The sequence below is a fragment of the Hemitrygon akajei genome, chromosome 24 (assembly GCF_048418815.1).
Source record: "Hemitrygon akajei chromosome 24, sHemAka1.3, whole genome shotgun sequence".
Taxonomy (NCBI): Eukaryota; Metazoa; Chordata; class Chondrichthyes; order Myliobatiformes; family Dasyatidae; genus Hemitrygon; species Hemitrygon akajei.
Window position 1 is genome coordinate 22,848,162 of NC_133147.1, and position 18,866 is coordinate 22,867,027.

At 45.3% G+C, this 18,866-nt stretch overlaps 1 long non-coding RNA gene across 1 annotated transcript; it reads right to left on the minus strand.

Moving 5' to 3' along the window:
- Positions 1-5,581: 5,581 nt before the first annotated feature.
- On the minus strand, positions 5,582-16,950 carry LOC140715587 (uncharacterized). The gene is made up of 3 exons (XR_012096166.1): positions 16,600-16,950; positions 11,756-11,935; positions 5,582-5,668 (listed from the first exon to the last, which is right to left on the minus strand). It is a non-coding gene; the product is annotated as an uncharacterized lncRNA (long non-coding RNA).
- Between the last annotated feature and the right edge of the window lie 1,916 nt (positions 16,951-18,866).

Below are 18,866 nucleotides of genomic sequence, written 5' to 3' on the forward strand. Positions count from 1 at the left end.
TTTCCGAAAGTATTTGAACTGAGAAGAGGGGCAAGAATGGGAAAAAAGAATTCAAATTAAAACAGTGACACTGCGGCCGTGCGGCCGAGAGGCGTGCAGTGAGCGGCTCTCCAAGGAGCGAGGGTTTGTCTATGACGGAGTTTGTCGGAAAGTTGCTGCGGGACGCGCTGGAGCTTCCCTCGACTGTGGAGCTGGAAACTGAGAGAGCGCATCGTGCGCTCGTCCCGAAGCCTACCCGAGATAGAGCAGATAAATTTTGAAAAAGTATTCGAAATGGGAGATAAAGAGGGCAGATATATTCTGGTAAGGGGTAATATAGAGGGAAATTCAGTTACTCTACTGAATATATACGCACCCCTGGGAAGTGATATTGGTTTCTTTTGGAAAATTACTGACATTATGGTAACGGAAACAGAAGGTCTTCTGATATATGGGGGAGACTTAAATTTACAATTACGACCAAACTTAGACTCTTCCAATAGAAAAACCTATGAAACAAAATCCTTACATAAGAAAGTTAATACACTTTTTGAGGATGTTGGTGATTGATATATGGAGGGACCTTTTCCCCGTCAGAAGGGATTACACTCATTATTCTGCTCCCCATTCTGTATATACAAGATTAGACTATTTCATAACATTTGGAAAAGACAAAGACAAAATAATCACCTGTGGAATTGGGACAATAGATGTAAGTGACCATGCACCTATATATTTATCTGTTGATTTTGACCTACAACCAAATGATACTATTTGGAAACTAAATTCAAGTCTACTCAATAATCCGTGCTTTAAGGAACAAATTAAAAAAGAAATTGGTCTCTACTTAGAATTTAATGATAATGGAGACGTTTCACCACCCATTTTATGGGATACTCTGAAGGCTGTCTTAAGAGGGATAATTATAGCGATATCTTCATATAAGAAAAAAAAAAAGGAATAAAACATTAGAGGAATTACAAAATAGGCTGAAGGAACCAGAGAAAGAAACACAAATTGAATTTGGCACAGGACACATTAGGGGAAATTAAAAGAACTAGGAATGAAATAAATAATTTGGCTACGCAAGAAATCAGGAAAAACTTAATGTTTCTGAAACAGAGACATTATGAAAGTGGATCAAAGTATATGAAAGTACTGGCGTGGAAACTGAAAAAAAATAGCAGAAAATAAAATTCATAGAACTGGGGACCCAAGAACGAAAATGATCAAAAAATAAGCTAAGTGAAATTCAAGAAGCTTTGGAAGTGTTTTACAAAACTCTACATTCCAAAGTTTCAGGGGGAAGCATAACCCAAATTGACACCTTTTTGAATTCTATAGAGTTACCCACTGAAAGCTAAGAACAAAATAGAACGATGACTGCTGACATAACTGAAGTTGAATTAAAAGCTGCAATTAGTAGGCTAAAATTAGCAAGTCACTAGGATCGGATGGGTATAAGGCAGAGAGGTACAAAGAATTTAAAAATGAGTTAATCCCTGTTTTACTCCCCACACTGAACTGGGCTCTAAAAAAGGCACAAATGCTACCCAGTTGGAAGGAAGCGATAATCTCAGCCATACCGAAAGAAGGCAAGTATAAAATGGAATGCAGGTCATTTAGACCACTATCCATTCCTAATGTAGATTATAGATTATTTAACTTCATCATGTCTAAACAATTAGCGGAGTTTCTACCCATACTGATGCGTAACGATCAGACAGGTTTTATACGACATCGCCAAACACAAGACAATATACGAAGGACACTTCCCATTCTGGATCATATACAAAAAAATAAAATAAAATCGAAGCAATAGTGATAAGCATGGACACTGAAAAAGCATTTGATTCGGTTAATTGGAATTTTCTTTACAGAGTTTTACATAGATTTGGTTTCCAAGACACAATTATTAAAAGTATACAGACACTATATGACAATCCTACTACTAGGATTATAATCAATGGGTATTTATCAAATAGTCTTACCCTAGAAAGGGGCACAAGACAGAGTTGTATATGGTCACCGCTACTCTTCGCATTATATCTGGAACCATTAGCTCAATACATCAGAGAAAATGAAGATATCAGGGGAATTACATTTAAAGGGACAGAGCATAATTTGGCTTATTACGCAGATGATATTTTGATCTATCTAGGGCAACCAACATATTCTTTGCCTAAAATGATGCAATCCTTTGAACAATATGATCAATTATCAGGATGCAAGATCATCATAGATAAAACCCAATTATTGTCATATTATTATAGCCCACCAAGAGAAATTGTAAGTAGATATTCCTGGGCATGGCAAACAGAGTCTTTCAAATATGTGGGCATCATTACGCCAAAATATTTGGCAAAATTATCAGAATGGAATTATCAGCCTGTATATAAAGAAACATTAAGGAAGATATGGCAAGATGGAACCTGATTCCTTTTTTCAGTCTCAGTTCAAGGATTGAGTCTATTAAAATGAATATACTGCCCAGACTATTATATCTCTTTCAGACCCTACCAATAGAGATTAACCAAAATCAATTTAATGATTGGAACAAGATGTTATCAAGGTATATTTGGCAGAGTAAAAGGCCTAGTTTTCGTCTCAAAACTGCAATTAGCAAAGGAAAAGGGGGAATGGGGCCTACCTCTCTTAGAGATTATTATTTTGTAGCACAGTTGGGACCTGTGATATGTTGGTGCAATCACCCAGATGACGCTCAATGGGAAAACATTGAGGAGCAGGTACTTCCCATCCCCATACAAGCAATTTTGGCTGATAACAACCTGCAAAGGTACATAAATACTATTGATAACCCATGGGTGAAATTGACTCTTAAAATATGGAAAACTACTATAAAAGAATATAATCTGGAGGGAGATATTGCAATTCTTAAATGGTGTGCATGTGACTCGGATTTTACACCAAGTAAATTGGATACTAGATTTAAGGACTGGACAGCTAAAGGAATAACAGTTCTTTGCAACTTAATGAAAGTAGTAACACTGTTCGGTTTTGAAATGCTTAAAGAGAAACACTTATTAGGAAAACAAGATTTTTATCGGTATTTACAGATACGACAATATGTTAATAAGACACTTAAAAATGTAACCAAGGCAAGTACATGCTTGATAGAGCAATTTCGAAAAGCATATAATTCAGATAACGGTAGTAGAATCATTTCAAGAATATATAAGGGGTTAACAAATCTTAAATTACATTCGACTTCATACATTAAAACAAAATGGAAGAAGGAAGGAGGGATAATAATATCTGAGGAAGAATGGACTAAAATATGGAGATATCAATGGAAGTGTACCAGTTCACCGAAATGGAGGGAGTTTGGATGGAAACATTTGATAAGATATTTTATTACACCCTCTCAGAAATCCCATTCTGATAGTAACCTCCCTGCTTGCTGGAGAAATTGTGGAAATCAAAATGCAAATCATTATCATATTTTTTGGGTCTGCCCTGTTATCAAAAACTATTGGAGGGGGATACACAATGCCCTACAAGACATCTTCAAATGTGAAATACCCTTAGAGAGTAAGACCATATATTTTGGATATGTACCTCAAGAATGGTTGAAAAGAGATAAATATTTAATGAATATTCTGTTCATGGCTGGTAAAAAGACTCTTACTAGGAAATGATTATCACAGGAGAGCCCAACTTTAAATGAATGGATAGAAATTACAATAAACATTTACAAAATGGAGAAGATAACAGCATCTGTTAATCATAAGCTGGAACAATTTGATTCATACTGGGAAAAATGGTTTAACTACATAATGCCTCATAGGCCTGATTTCATTCTCACAAATCAATGAATATGTTGTAAAGAAAGATCACTCCCTACTTGTACATAGTTTTTTTTACTTTTGTTTGTTTTTTTCTTTCCACTCTTTTCTTTAAGTGTATACCTCAGATAAATACTTTGTGGAGTTTTGTGACATATGATGATATGATATATATGTACAATGTTTGAAATACATCTTATGGAAATGTTTGTTTGATAATGAACTTTAAAAAAAAAGTACAAAAAAATGAGCTCTATCTAACTCTTTTTTGAAAGCATCCAGAGAATTGGCCTCCACTGCCTTCTGTGGCAGAGCATTCCACATATCCACCACTCTCTGGGTGAAAAAGATTTTGCTCAACTCCGTTCTAAATGGCCTACCCCTTATTCTTAAACTGTGGCCTCCGGTTCTGGACTCCCCCAACATCGGGAACATGTTTCCTGCCCCTAGCTTGTCCAATAACTTAATAATCTTATATGTTTCAATCAGATCCCCTCTCATCCTTCTAAATTCCAGTGTAATTATGAACACTACCGCACTATGTTTGCCCTCTATTTGCACTACTTATTTAATTTAATGTCTATTGCACTGTGTAAATGCGTTAAGCACCTTTATACTGTATCTGCAGTGCCTAAGAATTTGACAAGGCCATGTAGTAATTTTATGTATTGCACGAAACTGCAAAACAAAAAACACAAGTTTGAGGACATACGTGAGTGATGATAAACCTGATTCTGATATGGGTCTCCATTGTGGACTGAGAGTGGGAAGGGGGCTGGGAGAGAGGAATCATGGTTGGGAAAGGGGGAAAGGAGAGGGGAGGGAGCGGGAAGCACCCTGTAATGATCAATAAATCAGATGTTGGAATCAAATGACCTTGCCTGGTGCCTCAGGGCTGGGTGTGTCTGCATCCACACCCCTGGCACTTGCTCTCTGCCATTTGTCCTACACCCCTCCCACGGCGCACCACCCTCGCCATTCCTAACATCCTTTACTCCCGCCAGATAGACTAACTCGCTCTCTGCTCCATATTAACAAACACAGTGCTGTGCAAAAGTCTAGGACTGCATTGGCTATACACAGTATATGAGCCTAAGACACATGCACTGGACTGAACATTTCTTATAGTAATCTATAGTTTGTTTTGATGCATTGCAATGTACTGCTGAAGGAAATCAGCAAATTTCAGCAAATACAAAATCTGATCGACTTTAAACCTGACTGTGATTCAGATTGTCTTTCAGTTCCCAGTGCGCACTTTGGATCCAGATGACAGAGTGAAGCTTCCTCTGTCGCATCACACACTACCAGGGTCAGACACAGAGTGAAGCTCCCTCTACATGGTCCCATCACTCGGTCCCAGGGTTAGACAAAGAGTGGAGCTCCCTCCACACCATCCCATCGCACAGTACTGGAGTCAGACACGGAATGGAGCTCCCTCTGCACCATCCCATCACACACTACGGGTCAGACATGGATGAAGCTCCCTCTACTTCGTCCCATCACACACTCTGAAAGACAGACACAGAATGAGAATCCTTCTCCCACATCACACACACCGGGGGTCAAACACAGACTGAAGATCCCTCCACATCATCCTATCAGACATTCCTTGGGTCAGAACCAGAGTGAAGCTCCCTCTACACCGTCCCATCACATACTCCATGGGTCAGACACAGAGTGAAGCTCCCTCCACAATGTCCCATTGCACAGTCCTGGAGTTAGACATCGGGTGAAGCTCAATCTATACTGTACATGCTCCCCCTAAACCCCAACAATCAATGGTTATCTCCAAACCTGCTGATCATACTTGGAGCTCCCACCACTGCGATGCAGGTATACCACCTTGGTGGACATCGAGATGCTGAGAATGAACAGACCGCCTGTGTGAAAAAGAGGACAATACGGTAAATGTCAGTAATAAACCCCGATAGCTTCCTCCCCAATCACCTGCCATCCTTTGGCTAGGACCCCGACATTCACCTTGGCCCAGAAATCCATCGTGACCACTTCTAGCGCGTCCGCTCTCTCCAATGTATCCTGCCCTCACTCCTGTGCCCTTTAAACAGTTACGCTGAGGGCTGGAGGAGGGACAGGAGTTGAAGTAACTTCCTCAGAACTCTGCCCACACACAGACACACACGCACACACAACGTGCGTATGGGAACCTGACCGATCAAGGTATTTCGTATTTCTTCCCTCGGGCTCAGATTGTGCCTCCACTCTGCCAAGACTCCGCCTGCCTTTGTTTCCATGTAATGCATGCTTTGTGGAGCTGATGGGGCAGCTTCCCTGTCCTGTTCGGGAGAGGCCGAAAATGCTTGGAAATGTTATTCTTTTGCAATAGAAAGGCTTTATAGAGTCATAGAGATAGGTACGCCACAGAAACGGTTCTCTTTGGCCCATCTAGTCCATGCTAAAACCAGCTACACCTATCAACCTGCACCCAGACCACAAACCTCCATATCCCTTTCATCCATATATCTATCTAAGCTTCGCTTCAACGTGGACATTGATCTCGCATGCACCACTTGTGCTGGTGGCTCGTTCCACACGCTGACTGAAGAGGTTTCCCCTCATTTTTAGCTCTCAACCCTAACCCATGACCTCTGGTTGTAGGCCCACCCAACCTCAGTGGTGAAAGCCTGCTTGCATTTACCCTGTCTATACCCCTCATAATTTTGTATACCTCCATCAAATTTCCTTTCAATTTTCTATTTTCTCAGGAATAAAGCCCTAACCTATTCAATGTTTTCTTATACCTCTGGTCCTCCAGACCCGGCAAATCCTTGCACTCTATCAACCTTATTTACAATTTTCCTATGGTCAGGTGACCGAAACTCCACATAATACTCCAAATTAGGCCTCACAGATGTCTTATACAACTTCAACATTACGTCCCATCTCCTGTACTCAATACTTTGATTTATGAAGGCCAATGTGCCAAAAGCTTTCTTTACAAACATGTCAAGCTCAAAGTCCGTACTGGCTCAGGAATGTCCCTTAGGCCCTGCAGGGGTATGCAAGTCCATTCTACTCCTCACCCAAGATCACCCTGGAATCGGCCCTGTGGACCCGTGAGGCTCAGGTCAGGAAATCAAAGGAGTTGGACTCCTCCGCTGGCCTGCAGGTCACCCTTGGGCAAGGTGTAGCACCTGCTTACCCCCCACCACCTACCACCCAATCAGGGTCACTTGAACCCACGGGAGCAAGCGGTGGATGGTTGTATGAGCAGCCAGTGCATATCACAAGTCCTGGTTTTGCAAACACTGCCCAGAAGAAGGCAATGGCAAACCACTTCTGTAGAAAAAGTTGCCAAGGACAATGATGGTCACGGAAAAACCGTGACCGCCCACGGCGTACAACATGGCACATAATGATGATAATGGGCATAATGTATGATAAAGATGAACTTAATCTCTCAAGGCCTTGCCGTTCACTTGCCTGCCTGTACTGCGCTTCCTCCTTAACACACATATCACAGCCAAGGGTCAGCCATGATATTATTGAATGGCGGAGCAGGCTTGACGAGCCAGATGGCCGACTCCTGCTCCTATTTCTTAAGTTCTTATGCTAGAGTATTGGTTACAGCTGGGGTCACCCACCTTCTAATGACACTGCCCAGAAGTAGACAATGGCAAACAACTTCTGTGGAAAAATTTGCTAACGACAGTCATGGTCATGAAAAGACGATGATCACCCACCTCAGCACAAGGCACATGAAGATGATAATCATGATGTATGTTTAAAGATAAACTCAGTCTTTCAATCTACCATGTCAAGGCCTTCGTACTTCACTTGCCTATCTGCAGGCACTTGCTCTGTAACACACATGGTGCAGACAAGGGTTGTTTTAAAGAAAGGACTTTTCTTTAGTAAGCACATGGAATTTATTTTCTTGGTGTAGCCTCGTGAGTACGCAATGTTCCTTGGACTGCTTACATTTTATGTCAAATTGTTTGTCTTTAGACTGGCTCTGGGTTTTCACTTTATTTTGCTGGTGTCTCATTTGAGATCACGGGGATTGTTGGGCTCTCTTCGTATTTATCACTTTTATTCAACACGGGGTAATTAAATTAGCACGGGATTTTCAATTTCGGTTCCTCAAGATTCAGACACTGAGCCCAAATGAAAATCATCAACAAAATATTTTTAGCTGAGATGGACTACAGCAAAGCGTCAGCAGTATTATAGAATCATTTCTTTTTGCACCTTGTGGAGCAGCGGGCGACGTTTCTTCCACTTTTTTTCCCCAGATTGAAGATTCAGGATTTAAAGATCAGGATTCAAGATTCCGCATTTGGGATGTGGGATTTGGCATTCAGGATTTGGGAGTCGTCATTGTTCAGTACACAAATGTAAAGCAGAATGAAATGATTGTTGCTCCAGATCCTATACACCATAAAAAATGCAACAACACAATAAATAGAGAGAGAGAGAGAGAGAGAGAGAGAGAGAGAGAGAGATTGTCTATCCCACCCTCCCTCCACAACTGAGTAGGAGACTCAGAGGAGAATTGACCAGCAAGCAAGAGTGAAGATGTAAATTCGATAGCCATCATAGCTGGTCAGAACAAACTTGGCAGACACTCAGTGGCCACTTTGTTCGGTACATCTGTAAACCTGCTCCTTAATGAAAATGTCTAATCAGTCACTCACGTGGCAGCACCTCGAAGCACAGAAGCATGCAGACTCGGCCAAGAGGTTCAATTGCTGTTCAGACCAAACATCAGAATGGGGGAAGGAATGTGATCTAAGTGACTTTGACCGTGGAAGGACTGTCGGTGCCAGACAGAAACTGCTGATCTCTGGATTTTCAGACTCAACTGTCTCCAGAGTTTACAGGGAATGCTACAGGAAGTGAAAGTACCATCCGGTGAGTGTGGGCTAAAATGCCTTAATGAGAGAGGTCAGAGGAGAATGGCCAGACTGCTTCAAGCTGACAGGAAGATGAAAAGTTTGAATAGCCTCAGGCTGCTGGAGCCGATCTTTCGCAAGCAGCTGGTCTCTGTTCAGTCTTTGCCAAGAACACAGTGGAAGCATTGTGTGCCTCTCTAATGACAGGCAGGGTGCCAAGCTGATTATTTCACCAGAGATATGTGGAAGAACCATCTACAAAAAGGAGAAGGAAGCAAAAGCACATTATAGTTCAACAGAGGGTCTTTTGACAGTGTAGACAAAGTTGTGCCTTTCCCACTGCCAAAACACTGACCTTTCATTACAGCCACATCCTCAAAGATTGCCAAACATTACTCTTTCAGAAACTCCCAGTGTCTCTGTACAGTTCGATCATTCTACTCAAGGTAGAATACCCTTCATTTTAGACTCCGGCATGACTTCCACCGTAGGTCACTCTGTCCCTGTTTCTTCTCTCCTTGTGTACAGCATGTCTGAACTACATGGGGGCAAGTAGAATGTATATCAGCACAGGAACAGGCCCTTCAGCTCATCGATTCTGTCTGGACTATGTCACCGAATTAGACCAATTTTGTCTGACCATGCCTGATCCCTATCCTTTCATTCCTGCCTCTTCCCGTGTCTGTCTCAGAGCCTCTATAATATCTGACTCCACCACTACCCCAGCAGTCTAGTCCACGCTCTGTGTAATAAAGAACTTGCCTGGCACATCTCCTGTAAACTTCCCCCCTCACTTTAAATACCCTCTGCTATTAGACATTTCCACACGAGTGAAAAAATTAATTGTCCACTCTGTCTATGCCTCTTACAAGTTTATAATCCTTGATCAGGCTTCCCATCAGTCTTAAGAGAAAACAACCCAAGCTTGTCTGAACTCTCCTGAAAGTTTAGATTCTCCAGTCCAGGCAGTATCCTGGTCACCCTCTCCAAAACTTGCACATCCTTCCTATAAATGGGTGGCCAGAACTGAACACAATACTCCAAGTGTGGTCTCATCCGCGTTGTACGCACCTTACTGACTCTTATAATCAATGCTCTGATCATTGTGCACAGAGCATGGCTTTTCAACCACGCTATTTATAGAGAACATCCAACTGGATACTAGGTCAAAAGGTAGAGGCCAGGCTAAGAGTGGTCCACCAGTCCTCCAGCTTTGGGGGCTCAGCTCAGGGCTGACAACCCTGACCGGTCAAACAGAATTGCTACGGAAACTCTTCAGCATCTGAATGTGAATGTATTCCTGAGTCTCCACCCGGATCTTGCATGGCTGACAGTAGTGAAAACTGAGAGGAAGCTAGTGACATGAAGAAGGAAGCCCTGAGTACTACCAGAATTGGAGGACTTCCACTGCTGCTCCAAATGCCAGTAGTGTAATGGGCAGTAACTCATTCACAATCATGTAGCCCTTCTGCCCAACTAGTCCAAGCTGATCAGGATGTCCATGTAAGTTAGTCCTGTAACCAGGATTCCTTACAGCTTAATTTGTAGATTAAGCTGGTGGTGAGGAAGGCAAATGCGAAGTTAGTATTCATTTCGAGAGGACTGGAATATAAAAGCAAGGATGATGTGTAGAACCTTTATACTGCGCCGATGAGGCCTCGCCTGGAAGATTGTGAGCAGTTTTGGGCCCCTTATTGAAGAAAGGATGTGCTGACAATGGAGACGGTTCAGAGGAGATTCATGAAAATGAACCCGGGATTGAAAAACTTTTTGTATGAGGAGCGATTGATGTCTCTGGACCTCTGCTCTCTGGAATTCAAAAGAGTGAGACTTATCAAAATGTTGAAAGGCCTCCCCACGGAACCGTTGGCTCTTTTATACACGTTGTATGGGAATGTCCAGGGGTTTTTGGCTTGTAAGGGAAGGTTACCAGTACTGTTACAGAATTAACAGGGGTACAATTACCAATGGACCCCGCTGTACATCTTCTAAATGATGACTCCCACCTTTCCCTTACGGAAAAAAAACACGCAGAATCTGGCTGGCAGGTCTGACTGCAGCTAAGAAGATTATAATCCAGTGTTGGAAACCTCCTCATGATATTTCAAATACTCACTGGCTTCGGAGTTTTTTGGACATTTCTTACCTGGAATTATCATCAGCAAGAGTAAATGATGCATGACCAAACTTAAGGTGGACAAATTTGATATCGAACTTAAAAGATCTTCTTTTAAAGTAGGAATGCTCTGTCTGTGTATGCACGGCTATTCAGTTGGTTGGTGGAGGGGAGAGGGTTGGGGGCGAGAGAGGGGTGAAGAGGGAGAGGGTTGGAGAGGGGGATGGGGATGAGGGTTGGGGAGTGGCTGGGTTAAAGTCAAGATGTAATCGGCAGCTGGTTGTATTGAATGTAATTTGTTGGCGTTGCAATAAAAATTAGTGATTAAAAAAATGTTGAAAGACATTGATAAGAGTGGATTAGAGAGGATGTTTTCTGTTGTGGGAGTGTCTAAGACCAGGGGACACAGCCTCAGACTAGACGGACATCCTTTTAGGACAGAGAAGAGGAGGAATTTCTTCAGCCAGAGAGTGGTGAATCTGTGGAATTCTTTGCTGCAGTCAGTTAAGGGGGTGTCACTGGGTATATTTAAGGCAAAGATTGATAGAATCTTTATTGGTCAGGGCCAATGAAGGGATACGGGAAGAAGGATACAGGAGATTAGGTCTGCGAGGGGAAAATGGATCAGCCATGATTAACTGGTGGAGCAGACTCAATGGGCCAAATGGCCTATTCGGCTCGTATATCTTATGGTCTTATGGTCTAACACTGACACAGACCATGAGGCAAGGGGTCCAAGTACCCCAGCTTGGGGTCCCCTTCTCTAAACAGTGCAGACATTTGTTGCACTTCCGCTGACAGGTGGGTTCATACACTCAGCACCCTGACTGGGCAGACGTGCCCTTTAAAACTTTCCCCTTTCACCTTTAACCTGTGCCCCCTAGTTTTAGACTTCTCTACTCTTGGAAGAAAAGAAGCACTGACTATTCACTACCGTAAAAGGTTTCGGCCAGCCACGTTGACTGTTTATTCATTTCCATAGATGTTGTCAGACTCACTCAGTTCCTCCAGTATTTTGTATCTGTCGCTCTGGACTCGCAGCATCTGAGAAACCTCTTGTTTCTCTGATCCTGCCCCTGGTGGTTTAATGCTGTCACCCCTCATTAGCCTACGCTCCAGGGTGAACAGATTTCGGCGGCCTCTTCTCGTAAATGATAGGCTCTATCCCAATCAACGTCCTGTAGGAATACAAAGGGACAGTGGGATTAGTTTGGGAACTGACACAGGGCTGTGGGGAGAGAGTGGGGCAGTGGGAATAGTTTGGGGACTGACACAGGGCTGTGGGGAGAGAGTTGGACAGTGGGATTAGATTGGGGACTGACACAGGGCTGTGGGGAGAGAGTGGGACAGTGGGATTAGTTTGGGGACTGGCACAGGACTGAGGGGAGAGGTTGGGACAGTGGGATTAGTTTGGGGGCTGCAAAAGGGCTGTGGGGAGAGAGTTGGACAGTGGGATTAGATTGGGGACTGACACAGGGCTCTGGGGAGAGAGTGGGACAGTGGGATTAGTTTGGGGACTGGCACAGGACTGAGGGGAGAGGTTGGGACAGTAGGATTAGTTTGGGGGCTGACACAGGGCTGTGGGGAGAGAGTTGGACAGTGGGATTAGATTGGGGACTGACACAGGGCTGTGGGGAGAGAGTGAGACAGTGGGATTAGATTGGGGACTGTCACAGGGCTGTGGGGAGAGAGTGGGACAGTGGGATTAGTTTGGGGACTGACACTGGGCTGTGGGGAGAGAGTGGGACAGTGGGACTAGTTTGGGGATTGACATGGGGCGATACACACACACACAAACCCTCTCTCTCGAGACACTTTCTGACTCTTACACAACTACTGGCATCCTGATGAAGAGTCTCGTCCAGAAACATCGACTCTTTATTCATTTCTCAAGCTTCTGCCTAATCTGCAAAATTCCACAAGCACTTTCTGTTCATCAACCTGCCAAAGATCACTGAAGTCACAGAGGCACAAAACATTGAGACAGCCCTTCGGCCCGCACTCATCCATGCTGACCAAGGTCCTCCTCTGGAGTTAATCCTATCTGCCTGGCTGTGCCCCATATCCTGCTAAACCTTTCCTGTCCAGGGATTATGTAGAAAGTTTGAAGTTAAGAACTCATCAGGGGTGATTTATAAGTTTGTGGCCTAGGGTAGAAGAAGATGAGTTATTAACTTCAAGCTTTCTGCACAATCTCTCAAAGAGTTAAACTGCATCTCCTTCTACCTTAAGCCACGAAGTTATCAATTACCCATCTGTGGACACTTTCTGGAGGTCCAACATCCATATGCTCCACAACTGCTGGACTAAGTGTGTAAATATAGGAGGGGACTATGTTGAAAAATAAACGTGCTAGGTTTTCTAAAAATGACTCCTACCTTAGGCCACGAACGTATCAATCACCCCTCGTACATATCACTGAGAATTTGCCCGGGTCCCGCCATGTGTCTGAGGAGCCTCACCAGCGCTTCTACCTCATCCAGAGGCTGAGCTAATTTGCTATGTTGCCGTTGACCCTCGCCAATATATACAAATGTGTGGCAGAAACGGGTGGTGGGGTTTAGCTACGTCTCCAACGAAGGCAGAGAGACCTCCTCTAGCCTGCAGGCAACCCTTGAGCAAGGTGTAGCACCTGCCTAGCCCCCCCGTTCACCATCAGTAACACCTGAAGCCAGAGGAACAGGCAGAGGATGACCATACGTGCAGCCGGTGCATATCACAACTCTTGGCTATGCAAGCACTGACGTCTGGCAGACGATCTCTGAAGAACATTAATAACGACTGGGGTCACCCGTCTTGCATAGTCACCACCCGGAAGAAGGAAATGGCAAACCACTTCTTTAAAATAATTTGCCAAGAACAGTCACAGACTGTGAACTCCCGCGTCATACGGCACGGCACATCAAATGATGAACGACAAACACCTTTAGTAGAATAATTGAATTGTACAGAGCCGGCAGGAGTTTCTGCAAAGGTCATGTTTGGCATTCTTTGAAGACGTGGCTGTAACAATAGATAAGGAGAGTTCTGTCACTTGTCAGTGGGAAAAGTTCATCTGTGTTGACGCTGGCAAAAGACCCTCTATTGAATTACAATGTTCTGCTTGTTTCTGCTTTCAGCAGAAGGTTTTTCCTCATACCGCTGGCACACTGATCACCCTGACACTCTGTCTGGGATCTCTCCTTGCACGGGCACACAATGATCCCACTGTGTTCCTGGCAAAGTTCTAACTGAAACCAGCTTATTTGTTCACTGTAGAATGTGGCCGCCTTCTGTCAGAATATCTGCCAAGAACAATCATGGTCACGGAAAGCTCGTGATCGCCCACGTCCTACGACACGGTACAAGCCACAGAACGCATCCACTCCGGATGCATCTCGGTTCAGTAGGGCAAATACTCTGTCCGAAACTGCTAGAGGCTGCAGTGTTGAGATCCACACACAGTCCAGCTTTCCCTCCATGGACTCCATCTTCACTGCCCGCTGCCTCAGGAAAGCTGCCAGTGTAATCACGGACCCCTCCCAGCACAGTCATTCTCTGCTCTACCCCCTCCCATTCAACAGAAGTTACAAAGTCTTGAGGACACGTACCACCAGCAAGGACCGCTTCTAACCCACTGATAACGGACTCGCGAAAGGACAGCTCCTACATGAAATTTGGACGTTTGATGTCCCAATTTATTGCGTGGTTGCCCTGCACTTTGTCTCCCTGCAGTGCACTTTCTCTCTAACATTGTATTCTGCGTTCTCTTTCCCTCTTGTCCATATCTGACTGATTGTATTGAATGTTCTGTCTGGGAGTCACGTGAACAAAATCCGTTCACTGTCAAGACTCAAAGATAAACTCTTCCAATTTCGCGTATTAGGAACTTGCGGCGGTGTGTTAGACAGGGCACGGCATAAGACCATAAAAGCACAGGACCAAAATTTGGACATTCGGCCCATTGCATCTGTACTATTTCATCATGGCTGATCCATTACCTGCTCAACCCCATTCTCCTGATTTCTTCCTGTAACCTGTCATACCCTGACTAACCAAGAACATATCAACCTATCAAGATGTCAGTGAGGCTGCAATTGGAGTATTTCATGCTGATGAAGGTTCTCGGCCTGAAACGTCGACTGTTCACCTCTCGTACATCTCAGAACCTGAAGCTCGAGACTCTGTCCACCCCAGCATAGCTAACACAGACAGGGCCGTGTACCCCTCTACCAGAACCCTCCCTCACCGCACCCTCTACAGTACAGCTCTTGCTCAATGCATTGCTGTAGTGCAGGAATCCCTCACCATCACAAAAAGTTGGTTCACAGGTGTAGCAGGCTATCAAGACCACGTATGGAATGTTGGCCTTCATTGCTAGAGGGATTGAATTTAAGCGCAGGGAGGTTATGCTAAAACTGTACAGGATACTGGTGAGGCCGCAACTGGAGTACTGCGTGCAGTTTTGGTCTCCTTACTTGAGGATAGATATTCTGGCTTTGGAGGCGATGCAGAGGAGCTTCACCAGGTTGATGCCAGAGAACAGGGGTTTTAGACTATGAGGAAAGATTGAGTCACTTGGGACTGTACTCACTGGAATTCAGAAGGATGAGATAAAGTTCTTATAAAAACATAAAATTACATAAGGGGTAGATCAGAAAGAGGAAGGAAAGCTCATAGGTGAGACGAGAAATAGGGGACATAGCCTCAAGATCAAGGGGAGTAAATTTAGGACGGAGATGAGGAGGATTTTCTTCTCCCAAAGAGTGGTGAATCTGTGGAATTCTCTGCCCAATGAAGCAGTGGAGGCTACTTCAGTAAATATATTTAAGACAAGGTTGGAGAGATTTTTGCAGAGTAGGAGAATTAAGGCTTCTGGGGAAACGTCAGGTAGGTCCAGATGAGCCCATGGCCAGATATGCCATGATCTTCTTGAATGGCGGAGTAGGATCGACGGGCCAGATGGCCGACTCCGCTCCTATTTCTTATGTCCTTCTGTTCTTTTTCATGGAGACAACGGAAACAGAGCAGTGACCTTATGCAAGTGTAGACAGTGGGAACGCAGAGCTTTTGCCACAGGTTAGGGAATTAAGAAGTGCGGGGCAAAGGATGAAGGAGAGAGGACAGCGATTCCATGGGAGCCTCAGGGGCAGCTTTTTCACCCAGAGGGCATTTCGTATAAGGATGAGTCCGGGTACTGACACAGGGCCGTGGGGAGAGAGTGGGACAGTGGGATTAGTTTGCGGACTGACACAGAGCTGTGGGGCGAGAGTGGGACAGTTGGATTAGTTTGAGAACTGACACAGGGCTGTGGGGACAGAGTGGGACAGTTGGATTAGTTTGAGGACTGACACAGGACTGTGGGGAGAGAGTGGGACAGTGGGATTAGTTTGGGGACTGATACGTGATTGTGGGAAGAGAGTGGGACAGTTGGATTAGTTTGAGGACTGACACAGGTCTGTGGGGAGAGAGTGGGACAGTGGGATTAGTTTGGCGACTGGCATAAGGCTGTGAGGAGAGAGTAGTAGAGTGTGATTAGTTTGGGGACTGACACCGTACTGTGGGGAGAGAGTAGGACAGTGGGAGTAATTTGGGGACTGACACAGGGCTGTGTGGAGAAAGTGGGACAGTGGGATAAGTGTGGGGACTGACACAGGGCTCTGAGAGAGCGTGGGACACTGGGATTAGTCCGGGAACAGACACAGGGCTGTGGGGAGAGAGTTGTAGAGTGTGTTTAGTTTGGAGACTGACATAGGGCTGTGGGGAGATAGTGGAGCAGAGAAGCTCCCTCCGTACCGACCCTTCACATACTCTAAGGGTCGGACACAGAGTGAAGTTGTGTTTACACACTTGCTCCCCTGACCTGGTTTTGCTTTGTGCCGTTCGAACTCCGGGTGAACTTTCCGAGCCTGCCTGATCAGGTGACATCGAGAGGCTGAGATGAATGAAACTGCCTGAGGGTGAAAGCCACATTGGGGTAACAGTGAGGAAAACTACACCATCCCTGCCCTCCCCTTCCAGTGCACGGAGAATCCGATCAGACATGCGGCTTCCAATTTCTCCCCTCGGTCTCGGAATGCGCCTCCACTCAGCCCGGACACTGACTGCCTTTGATCCGTTGCAATGTTCGCTTTGAGGAGCTGATGTGAGTCCGTTCATTTTCTGTTCTGGAGTGCCAGAAGATACTCGGAAAATTTTATTCATTTGCTCAGAAGCAGTCCCTCAGCCCTTCAGTTCTGTGCTATCCTGGTCATCCAGTCGCCTCCGGAGCAGAGGTGCGGAGGGATTCCTGTACTACAGCAATGCTCTGAGCGAGAGCTGTACTGTAGCGGGTGCGGTGAGGGAGGGTTCTGGTAGAGGGGTGACGTACACGGCCCTGTCTGTGTTAGTTGTGCTGGGGTGGACAGAGCCCAGAGCAGAAAGTTTTTAAGTTAATAACTCATCAGTTAATCACTAGGGGACATATCCTCAGGATCTGGGGGAATAAATTTAGGGAGGAGATGAGGAAGAACTGCTTTTCCAAGAGAATTCGTAGAATTTTCTACTCAATGAAGCAGTGGAGACTACCTCAGTGAATATATTTTAGAAAAGGTTAGATAGATTTTTGCATAGTAGGGGAATTAAGGGTCATGGGGGAAAGGCAGGTAGGTGGAGATGAGTCCATGGCCAGATCAGCCATGATCTAACGGAATGGCAGCGCAGGTTCGACGGGCTAGATGGCCGAGTCCTGCTCCTATTTCTTATGTTCTTGTGTTCTTTTTCATGGGGGCAAAGGAAACAGAGCAGTGGCGTTATGGAAGTGTAGAAATTCACGAGGGCTGTAGATGCACATGCACATGTAGTTCAACTCTTTGAGTGATTATGCAGAAAGCTTGAAGTGAATAACTTGTCTCCTACCTTAGGCCACGAACTTATCAATCACCCCTGCTGTGGACTCTTCTTGGAGCTCCACGATCCGTCTGCTCCATGACCACTGGAGTAAGTGTGTAAATGTAGGAGGGGACGATGTTGATAAATAAATGTGCGAGGTTTTCTAAAACTGACTGCTTCTACCTTAGGCCACAAACTTATCGATCACCCCCATACACCTCAGAACCTTCTGCTCGAGACTCTGTCCACCCCAGCACATATAACACAGACAGGGCCGTGTACGCCACCCCTCTACCGTAACCCTCCCTCACCGCACCCGCTACAGTACAGCTCTCGCTCAATGCATTGCTGTAGTACAGGAATCCCTCCGCACCTCTGCTCCGGAGGCGACCGCATGACCGGGATAGCACAGAACTGAAGGGCTGAGGGACTGCTTCTGAGCAAATGAATAAAATGTTCCACAGAACCTCTGGCACTCCAGAACAGAAGAGGAACACTGTCACATGAGCTCCTCAAAGCGAACATTGCAAGGGAACAACGGCAGTCAGTGTCCGGGCTGGGTGGAGGCGCATTCCGAGCCTGAGGGTAGAAATTGGAAGCAACCCGACTGATCGGATTCTGAGCGCACTGGAAGGGGAGGGCAGGGATGGTGTAGTTTTCCTCATCCTTAGCTCAATGTGGCTCTCACCCGCAGGCAGTTCCATTCATCTCAGCCTCTCGATGTCACCTGATCAGGCAGGCTCGGAAAGTTCACCCGGAGTTCGAACGGCACAAAGCAAAACCAGGCCAGGGGAACAAGTGCGTAAACAGAGCTTCACCCTGTGTCCGAACCTTAGAGTATGTGATGGCACAGTGTGGAGGCAGCTTCAGTGTATCTGAACCCAGGAGTGTTATGGGAAAGTGTGGCTTCACTCTATTTCTAATCCCGGGAGTGTGAGATGGGACGGTATGGAGGGAGCTACACTCTGTGTCTGTCCCCAGGAGTGTGTGATGGGACGGTGTGACGGGAGCTTCACTCTGTGTCTGACCCCGGGAGTGTGTGATGGGACGGTGTGACGGGAGCTTCAATCTGTGTCTGACCCCGGGAATGTGTGATGGGACGGTGTGGAGGGGGTTTGGAGTCTGGAGGGCAGAGTGGGACACGGGGATTAGTTTGGGGAATGACAGAGGGCTGTAGGGAGAGAGTGGGAAAGTGGGATTAGTCCGGGGACTGATACAGGGCAGTGGGGAGAGAGTGAGACAGTGGGATTATTTTGGAGA